The sequence below is a fragment of the Pinus tabuliformis genome, chromosome 8, assembly GCF_031772625.1.
Source record: "Pinus tabuliformis cultivar Carrire ecotype Pingquan chromosome 8, CPIR1, whole genome shotgun sequence".
Taxonomy (NCBI): Eukaryota; Viridiplantae; Streptophyta; class Pinopsida; order Pinales; family Pinaceae; genus Pinus; species Pinus tabuliformis.
This window is the reverse complement of record NC_142294.1, coordinates 2079247144-2079258328: the sequence shown is the minus strand read 5'-3', so window position 1 is coordinate 2079258328 and position 11185 is coordinate 2079247144.

The following is an 11185-nucleotide window of genomic DNA, read 5'->3' as shown; positions in this document are numbered from 1 at the left end:
TAATGTTTCTTGACTTGTTAAGTAGGTTGAATACAATATTGTATTTTTTTGTTGTTGATTGTTTTCTTGTTTCAGGTATTCAAAGGAAGGAAATGAAAGATAGCTGGAGTAAGGAAGCAGGATCATCACCAAGCGGAATATCATTCTAAGAGGCCCTCTTAATTAATTCTAGCTTAAGGAGAGTTTCCATAGATTGTTTGTTTGTGGCTAGATCCACTCTCTCGAGCTAGAGGAATTGTTTGTGTCTACACTAAGAATTTACCTACAACATAAATAATTTGTGGTGCAAGTAAATTCTTATTGTGGACACAAACAATTCCTCTAGCTCGAGAGAGTAGGTCTAACCATAAACAAACAATCTATGGAAAATCTCCTTAAGCGAGAATCAACTAAGAGTTCCTACCTCTTAGAACGCTATTTCGCTAGGTGATGATCCTGCTTCCTTACTCCAGCTATCTTTTTTTTCCTTCCTTCGAATATCTAAAACAAGAAAACAAACAACAACAACAAACGTGATATCATACAATATTGTATTCATCCTACTTAACAGGTCAAGGAACATTAAGCCATAAATATGTAAAATAAAACTTCATGTAGGAAATCAATCAATAGTTGTATTCATATAAATCATAAAGAGATTACAACCAATGCCTTGATGTTTCTAGTGTCCTCCGTCGTATCCAGGTTCCCACACTTTTGCTAGCATCTCATGGATATCCCCAACAATGGAAGTTTTAAGGCCTCTTCCCTTTAGTCTCAAACCAAACTGAAACACACTATTCTCACTGAAACACACACTAGAAAGCTACAAGCTATAGATGTCTTGCTGATCATTCAAACTCACTCCAATACTATCAATACTGCAACTACATCCAAAAAACTGGTTCAGCGTGGGAAAGGAGGGGCTTATATAACTTTGATGGAGGGGAGATGGTTCCTCTTATCATGGGAGAGGGTCTTATCTCTTGAGTTTGTTCCATCCTACTAGGGGAAAGGAACCCAAACTGACTTCTTCGGCTCCATCTAGCCCAACCATCTACCAAACTTCTGTTATGAAGCTTCTAGACTCGGAAGCTTCGACTCCATATTTAAAAAACTTGCCAAAAGAGGATCGACATGACTAGAAAATGGCTAAGTTGCTATGTGTGGTGCTAATGCTAGTTTTAATCTCTGTAATGCGGCACGAGGAGGAAACTGGTCAGTAGCATCAGTCTTGTAAATTGAGGTAAAAGGAATATTTTTAGGAAATGATGCAAAAGGGAATTATTATGTTCATGAAGAGGGACATACTGGGAGTTTCTTCATGATGGAAAGGCATGTAAGGTTCACTGTAGAGGTCCTCCAGGATCGTGGGTGGGGAGTACAAGGACAATGATAAAATGTTGTGTAATAGTTATGCTTCAAACCAGGGACAAAGTAAATATCTAAGATGCACTTCTCCTCCCCCTTCTTTGTTAGGATATTAACTCTTCCTTTGCCCATGATAGAGACTCTTCTATTAGTCCCTAATGTCACTTCAAATTTTACACTTTCATCTAGATTGGAAAATATTTCTATGTTCCCTAACATGTGATTGCTACACCTTGAATCTAGATACAATACATCACGTTGTTTTTCTTGTGCTACATTACAAGATTAAAACATGTGATCATGGTTTTGATTTTCTCTTGTGAAATTTACACTTGGTTTGTTACTATTGTCATATTGCTTCTTTGTACATTCATTTGCATATCAACCATACTTCTTACATTAATGATGTTGAACTTGAGATTTATCATACCTATAACCTTGTGCTTGGTTTTGGCTTGGGCTTTGACTTGGCTTTTGATCGCTTCCCCTTCCACTTGAGCTTGAAGGGTTTCTTCTTCCACCTCTGTGTGGGCTTCTTCCTCTTCCTCTAGCATATGATCTTCCTCTGCCTCTACCTTGACCAAATGAAACTTGTGTCTTGAAGGCATGCTCCAATGAGGAGCTTGATGCTCTATTCAGGCTATGTTCACGAGAAATTAGTGATGCATGAAGCTCATCCACTGAGAATTGTGAGAGATCCTTTGTCTCTTCTATGGCCACAACAATGGCATCAAACCTTGCTGGCAAACTTCTCAATTTTTTCTCAACTATTCTCCATTCCTCAAGTATCTCAACATGAGACCTTATTTGAATAACTAGTCCAATTACATGTGTAAAAAACAAGTCTACATTCTCAAACTCTTTCATACAAATTATTTCAAAGTCTCTTCTCAACATTTGTAGTTTTGTTGTCTTGACTTTTTCTATGCCTTGGTAGGTTGTGTGGAGGGTGTCCCATGCTTGTATTAAACTCACATAGAATGCAAACAACTAATGTAAATGATAAGAATTAAATTGCATATATTATTGACATGATCTACATTTATAGTACATGGTGTGATCCTTGGATTCATATTCCAAGTGGTCTCTTGGACTCCGATGGATGTTCACATTCCACACCAACCCATAGAGGATTAGGTTTCCAACATTCCCCCTCTTAATCCGAAGGGTTATGTATGAGTCCAAGAAGAGAGCTTTAATACAAAATGTGCAAAAAATTCATGGCAGCACTAGGTTGAATGTGCTCTCTAAAATTTTGGTATAAGGGGGTGGTTTAAGGATGACCACCAACACTGGAACGTCTAGTGTAGTTCTCGGAACTCTTCCAAAGTTGGCAAGAAATTAAAGTCTTATGTTAGAGGAAGTGTCCCTAATGATTTGGAGAGGGATACCTTAAACCTGAAACAGGGAGGTCTACAACCTGCGATGGTTTGAGGATGACCACCAACTCTGGAATTCTTAATGAGATTCCTAGAACTCTTCTAAAACTAGCAAGAAGCTAAAGTCTTCTGCTAGAGGAAGTGTCCCCAATTCCTTGAAGAGATGTCTCAACCCTGCATATATAGTTTAAGGCTGATCATCAATTGGAGGCATGCTTAGTGGCAACTCTGTCTCTGGCTACAACTATGAATCTAGTATTGCAAGTTGTGGCTCAGGCTCACTTGATGTGGCTTTGAAGCTTGTATATGACCATCACTTCCCCCTACCAAATACAAGGAGAGATTATGGAGAAAACTCAATTGCAAGTTTGTTCAATGCTCTAGAACAAATTCTGACATATGAGTGAAATATCTTCTTGGATTACGATGCCCATTGCCAAGAAGCAATCCATCCAAGATGAATCTTTGTTCTTGCACGAAGCTTGTTTTTGAAGCATTTGTTTGAAGAATGAGTCGTTTTATGACAATGCTCACATGGATGAGATTAAAATAATTTTATTTCGTATAGCTAACTCAGTCACAATGTTGGCATTTAACAATTTTTTGTGGCTATGGAAGAGGACCAGAATCTGAAACCATTGAAGGTGAATTGTCTTGAAGAAATCCAATGCTTTGAAATTTGATGGGCTTCTAGTAATCTCGAATATGAAAAGACACATCCTTGTCATATCCAAGACTAGTTCTATGCTTATTATTGACAACCTCTTCCCAAGATATGATGATGGGCTTGGGAAGTGCAGGTTGAATTTCTGCATCTGCATGCAAATTTTCTCCTAAAATAGGCACATGATGGGAGTCAACCTCAATGTTACTAATTTGACCATTTGCTAGTTCCTGATGGGTATCATGATGCTTATGTTTCTGTAACTCATCTCTCTAACTATGATTCAAGTTGCAAAAACTCTATCTTTTCATGTGCATTTTGCAAATAGGTTACAATATCCAAGAGAGTTTCCATACTAATTTGGACTATGTTATCAATAGTAGATTGTATTAGAGTTTTCAAAAACTCTAATACTCCATTAAGTCTAGCAATTTTTCTCTAGGTCAAGTAAATGAAAGATGCTCAAACCAATTCCTAGCTCTTCAATGTGTAGTGCATTACTAGAGTAGGAACAAGAAGGGTAGGCTCACGCTATCATCCTTGCACGACTTCAACGCTATATCAACACTGTGTATATAAACTCACTAATACATATATATAACGACAGTCTAGAAGTTCAAAACTTCACTCACCATGAACCATCGCTCATATATGAACAACCAAAAGGAAGTTTGTTTCCTAATGAAAGTATTAGCCACGGACTTTCCAATCCATAGACACGCTCAAAACGCTAACCAGGACCATGGCTAGGGGAGAAATTCAATCCTATTAAGAAGTGTTTCAAGGTTGCCTCCTCTGTTTTTCCATGGGAGCTCTGTGGATTTCCATGGCCAGGGTTCAAATTTTCACCATATAAATTTCCCAAGCTTTGAAAATCTATAGGGAGTGCACAAACATATATGTATGGTTATGGAGGCACCCAGATCATTTGAAAATGAAAGGGAAAGAGGAACCACAACCAAGCCCTCGATTTATTGGTCTTTGGTTTGCTTGCTTCGCTTCCCCTCCTATAACTGTTGATATAAATCATGTTAACACAAAGAATGAACGTTGTTGCAGTCTACGTGGAATGAACACAAGGTTTCAAGAGTGTTTAATTCTTCTTCAATGCATTCTTAAACACAAAGAATGATACACAAGAAAATGTCTAGTGGTCATCAATTCTAATGGTGACAAATGATTCCATTCTTCTTCTCCACGTGCTTCAAATTTTGGGGCTACACAATGAGCGTTCTTCACCAACGTTGTTCCATCTTCCTCACCAGGTGGATTGCTAGTTTATATGGAGAGGAAAACACAACCCATTGAAACGAAATAGTTATGCAAGATACATAGGATTAATGCACCATAAAAAAATATATACACCAACATAGTTCAAACGCATATTCAAACGCACCATAACTCCTCGCTGGGAGCTCCACAAAACACGAATAAATTTAAAGATCAAAAGGTCACCATCATCAACCAGAATGCAGATTATTAATTCGTTACTGCCTACAATTTGTTATTGCCTACATTCCCGTCCAGCACATCACTGCAGCATGCTCAAAGCCCATATGTTGTCACCCAAGAAAAATAATAATCTCTATTGTTACACCACAAAAACCACCATGGTCTTTGTCACTATTAGGAAAGACACATGTCATAGGGGAAAGACGGTTGGTATCTCAAAAAAACATTGAGTATGGTAGATAACACACACTTGAAGATAGGTTTGGGTAGAGTAATGCACACTGGGAATAATTAGAGCGGTTACATAGTAATGGAAAACTTGAGAGATGGCATAATTTGAGAGATGGCATAATTAGGTTTCAACAGTTGTGCTCAAAAGAGTTTACAACCCGAAGGATTCAATTTTCCAATTCAAAGAATTCTTACAATGGCGACGTTATTTAGTCATGCTATCTACAAATATTACCAATAGACATCAACTTTTGAGAGCAGAGAGGAAAAACGAAAAGTAGAAAAATGGGCACTGGGACAGACTGACCATGCAAGACATACAATTTTGAATGCATAGTGGATAAATTGCTACGCACATGCAACAACTCTAACCATGGGCCTTACTATGAAAGAAAAAACCAGAGAAACCTTCAGTAGAACAACACACAGTAAAAATAAGCATGCACACAATAATGACAATTTTGACAAGCCGGTATGTAGAACTGACATGCAAAGAGAGAGGTCAGTGACTCAAAATGGAGCATGACAGGAGAAACCCACTCTAATACCATGTTAAATTCACATGGAATGATAGCAACTAATGTAAATGATAAGCATTAGATTGCATATATTATTAACATGATTTACATTTATAGTACATGGTGTGACCCTTGGATTCATATTCCAAGTGGTCTCTTGGACTTAGGTGGTAGTTCACATTCCACACCAACCCATAGAGGATTAGGTGTCCAACAACTTGCTTGGACTTCGTCGTTGCTGTAATCCTTGGCAAAATACTTTCATGAACTGTTTGACAAATGTAGAAAAGTGCTTTTGCATCCCTCTTTTGTTTCTCAACAAATCCTTTTCTGCTTGAGACAAAGCATTGTATGTTGCTGCATCTTTTGGCAAATCCCAAATGTCTTGAGAAGAAAATAGAGTCTTCATTGTAATAGCCCAATAATCATAAATTTTCCCATTAAATTGAGGTATATGAGGATTAGTCAAACTTGTGCTTGATGTTCCCATTTCTAAGTATAACAAAAAAACTTTCTACCTGCAAGTAAATACATTTCAAAAAATCTACCTTCAAAACACTTTTTAATTGTAGTAAAAACACTTGTTTTCACAGTAACACTTGTTTTCAAATCTTGATTTCTTGCAGTTAAAATGGTTTTTTAACTGCATATTTGGATTCAGCACCCTGAAAAACCCCTGGGACGCTTTCATTGTGCAGAAACTAGCTATCAAACTTGCGATTCCAATAATTCCTACTGGATTTCGACCGGAAAAATCCGCCGAAAAGACTTTCAAAAAGTCGCGTTATAGACAACTCCTTAAATTTGGAGTTGTCTATAATGCGATTTTTTGAAGATTCCGGTGACGGAATCTGGCGAAGAAATTGAGGTCAAATCTTGATTTCTTGCAGTTAAAATGGTTTTTTAACTGCATATTTGGATTCAGCACCCTGAAAAACCCCTGGGACGATTTCATTGTGCAGAAACTAGCTATCAAACTTGCGATTCCAATCATTCCTACCGGGTTTCGACCGGAAAAATCCGCCGAAAAGACTTTCAAAAAGTCGCGTTATAGACAACTCCTTAAATTTGGAGTTGTCTATAATGCGATTTTTTGAAGATTCCGGTGACGGAATCTGGCGAAGAAATTGAGGTCAAATCTTGATTTCTTGCAGTTAAAATGGTTTTTTAACTGCATATTTGGATTCAACACCCTAAAAAACCCCTGGGACGCTTTCATTGTGCAGAAACTAGCTATCAAACTTGCGATTCCAATAATTCCTACCGGATTTCAACCGGAAAAATCCGCCGAAAAGACTTTCAAAAAGTCGCGTTATAGACAACTCCTTAAATTTGGAGTTGTCTATAATGCGATTTTTTGAAGATTCCGGTGACGGAATCTGGCGAAGAAATTGAGGTCAAATCTTGATTTCTTGCAGTTAAAATGGTTTTTTAACTGCATATTTGGATTCAGCACCCTGAAAAACCCCTGGGACGCTTTCATTGTGCAGAAACTAGCTATCAAACTTGCGATTCCAATAATTCCTACCGGATTTCGACCGGAAAAATCCGCCGAAAAGACTTTCAAAAAGTCGCGTTATAGACAACTCCTTAAATTTGGAGTTGTCTATAATGCGATTTTTTGAAGATTCCGGTGACGGAATCTGGCGAAGAAATTGAGGTCAAATCTTGATTTCTTGCAGTTAAAATGGTTTTTTAACTGCATATTTGGATTCAGCACCCTGAAAAACCCCTGGGACGCTTTCATTGTGCAGAAACTAGCTATCAAACTTGCGATTACAATAATTCCTACCGGATTTCGACCGGAAAAATCCGCCGAAAAGACTTTCAAAAAGTCGCGTTATAGACAACTCCCTTAAATTTATGGACATAAAGAGGTGTGGTTATGTCGCAATCCAGAATGTTGCAGAATGCTAGTCATTGGAAGAGATTACGGTGGAGGAGTGTTGTTTCACGATAGAAGCAGGATGGAGTCAGTTGGAATGGCCAGCATGGAGTCAGTTGCAATGGTTAAATTTTTTCACGTTCTCACAAGATTTTGACAACTTTTCTGTGAGTACGTGTTAAATTATCTAACGAATATTTATTTAATACAAAATTACCTTTTACATTTTCTATGTCGGGAAGAAACATGGACTTTCTTTATTTTATGGTAAATAAGCTATATATCCATTTTATCATGCTTTTGTGGGATATCTTTCCTGGAGATCATGTGGCGTGCTTAATGCTTTGATTTTTTAGTCATTTATGCGGTTTTGATCCTATAATTTTATGATAGTATCTAATTTCTGAGTCATTTATGCGGTTTTGATCCTATGATCCTATGACAGTATCTGATTTCTGAACATCTGCGCCTAAAGCATTTTGTCCTTCTATGTATCATGATTTTTATATTCTCTTAATATAAATCATGAAGTTTTTTCTTTCCCAAAAAACTATATATCCATTTTGGTTGTGATGGAGAGACATGTTTTTGTGGGCAGATGAGATAGCCGAAGTACTCTAAGAGCAGGAACACATTGATGGCCACTATGGTAATAATAATAATTTTTTTTACGATCATTCCAAATAAATCTAAATAACATATTAATCATCAAATAATAATAAGATAATCTAAATTCAATTTTTTAAATATTAATAATTTAATTTTTAAATTTTTTTATACTAATAAATTGAAAATTAAATTACCTACGTAAACTTATATATGGTGAACTTTGTATTATCTACGTAAACTTATATATGGTGAAATTTGTGAAGGAGTTTGAGAAATTATTGAACAGTTTTGATGATGTGACACTACTGAAGGTCCCTCTTACAACCACTCAAGCGTCTCCATTGTTGCTAAGGAATGTACATTCACACATTGCAATATTGATGTGCTTTCTTACAACGAACAAAGGTCCTTTTGAGATAAGATTTTTGAGATAAGATTTGAAATGTGCAAAGTTGTTTTTCAATTTGAGGTGCTTGAAACCTGTGCAAGGTTGGAATTTGGATTTCTCTTTATCTATTATACATTTTTTTTTTTACATTTTGGGTTTTTATGCTCTTCGTCATGAAATATTATGTTTAAAATTTTACCTTTCAAGAGTAATGTTCTTACAATAAATTAACCCTTTATCAATAAATGCTTGATTATCAAATTACCCTTCAATAACATAATTATGTTAAATTTTCACATATTTATGATAAGAAAAAAAAAACAAAATGACCATAACACACAAATGACTTATTAATTCTCGAATCTTGGTTTGAAATTGCATGGAACACTCACAATAAAGTCTTTGGAACTTGAAATCAAATGTCCTTGCCCTAGACATGCCATAGCATTTGTATATATAAGATAGGACTAAGGATATCTTATGGGACATATAAGATGACCAACATAGTAAAACTATTGAATGTTATCAATAAAAACTCAAAAGTAGATTAATTAATATGGTTTATGTTATTATTTACTTAATCTAATATATACTAGTGGATCTAAAGATAAAGTACATTTTACCATATATATTTTAGCATTGCTTTGGATAATGAGATATACACTAATGTTAACAAGAATGAATAATTAGTATTTGAACCTTTTAAAAATTAAAAGACTAAAATTATAATAAATGGACATTGTAGATCTCCTAACATCATGTTATAGGATTCTGTTATGATTTCCTCCACTATTACATTCTTAGAGAGAAAATACTTATAAGTATTAAATGTGGTAAAAGCATGCTCCGATCAAATATTTCCTTGTATTTATCACCAAAATTGTAGTAAAATCAATATATATAAACAAAAAAACCATTGTGTATTGAAGTAACATTGAATAAAACCATAAGAAACTCACTCTAAAAGGGCTCCATATAGTATCTAACTAGTTTATTTTTTAGACAAAACAATTTCATTGAAAAATCAAAATAATTTTCACCTTGGTGTATTATTTAGAGACTATACCCTTTAATCTAACTTGTAGACATGTGAATTAAAAATTAAATATATTTAAATTATAATAGTTTGACAACTACAATTGTGGACATTTCAACAAAAAAATGTTGAACATTTGAAACATGTTTATTTTTCTTATTGAAAGTATATAATCAATCCTAGGTAGATTACTTGATGGTACATTATCTAATATAAAGTTTGATATAAAAAATAAATATATGACACCCTAAAAGGGCACAAGAACATACCACCAACATACATTTTTCAAATCCATCTAATAAGAGAAATTCATTTTACAACAAATTATTAGTTGTTTCAAACTAATGTCACAACTTACAAGTATATAAATTCTATTGCTCCAATGATAATGTAAGCAAATAAATGCCTCATGTTGCACGGAAGCTATGCATTAAATCCAAATAAAAATGGATGTTGGATATATTTACAAAAGAATCTCCTCATATTTAAATGCATCATGAGAAACATAAAGGGAAAGATGTTATGTCATAGTAGCAAAATGCTCCAATCTAAATGTGTCACTTCTTTTACTACATTTTAAAAAAGGTTGGTAAGATGTGGGCCACCTACTTATATGAAATGTAAATGGATAAAAAATATAATCAACATCTCATTCTCCAATATGTGGTGTAGTGGGGACTTCAATATTATAGAACTTTATTCTTTTAAGATTAATTTGACATAAAAATGCAATACTTTAACTTTAATTATACTCGATAAAAATATATCATGTTGGACTTCAAATTTGTTTTGTCATAAACATGTTTATGCTTTCGATTCTTTATATTTTTAATCTTTATCTATGTTTAATAGGTTTGGGATTAAAATAAATATATACTTTTTAAAATGATGGGGAGATCACATTTGAAAAGATTTGTCTACTCTTGTTTGCACCTAAACAAAGCAAGGTGCACTCTACAATATACTCAAATTTGGATTAAGCATAATGTGACTAAGTTAAATTAAGTAACATTATTAAACTTAAAAAATTATAAATTAAGTTTACATTAAAACAAATATATCAAAATAATAAATAATTATTGTTTTTATAATTGAAATATTTTCCTATAAAATATTTTAATAAAAGTTTTTTCAGATTTGATATTTCGCTACTTGGTAGATTGCAAGATGGATCTAAGTTGCTTTAAGTATTAATTATACTTATTAACTTTATTTATTTTTCTAATTTTGCGCACAAATATTTTAGAAAAGAAGGAAATCCTCATCGTCTTAAAATATACCTTGTAACAAAGAAAATAGAATTTACATCAAAACAAATTTATTAAATGAAAAATTCAGTATTGAAATACAATATTAAAAAGATATCCCATTTAATTGAGGTATGTTTTTGATATTGATTATTTTATTTAGGGAAGTCTATCTAAATATGTTAGAATGATGATTATTATTATTATTAATTAAATTATTTCTTACCCATTAAATGACTTTTTATGGTTAGTTTTAATCAAAATCTAGGAGGGATTTTTAATTTTTAGAGTGCCAAATCCATTTATGCATTCAAAATTTATTTTAAATAAGAAAAAATAACAAAATTACTTGAAATTGTAATGAAAAGACATTAATTCTCGTCATTATTCATATAAATATTTTAATGCAAATATAATAAAAATTGA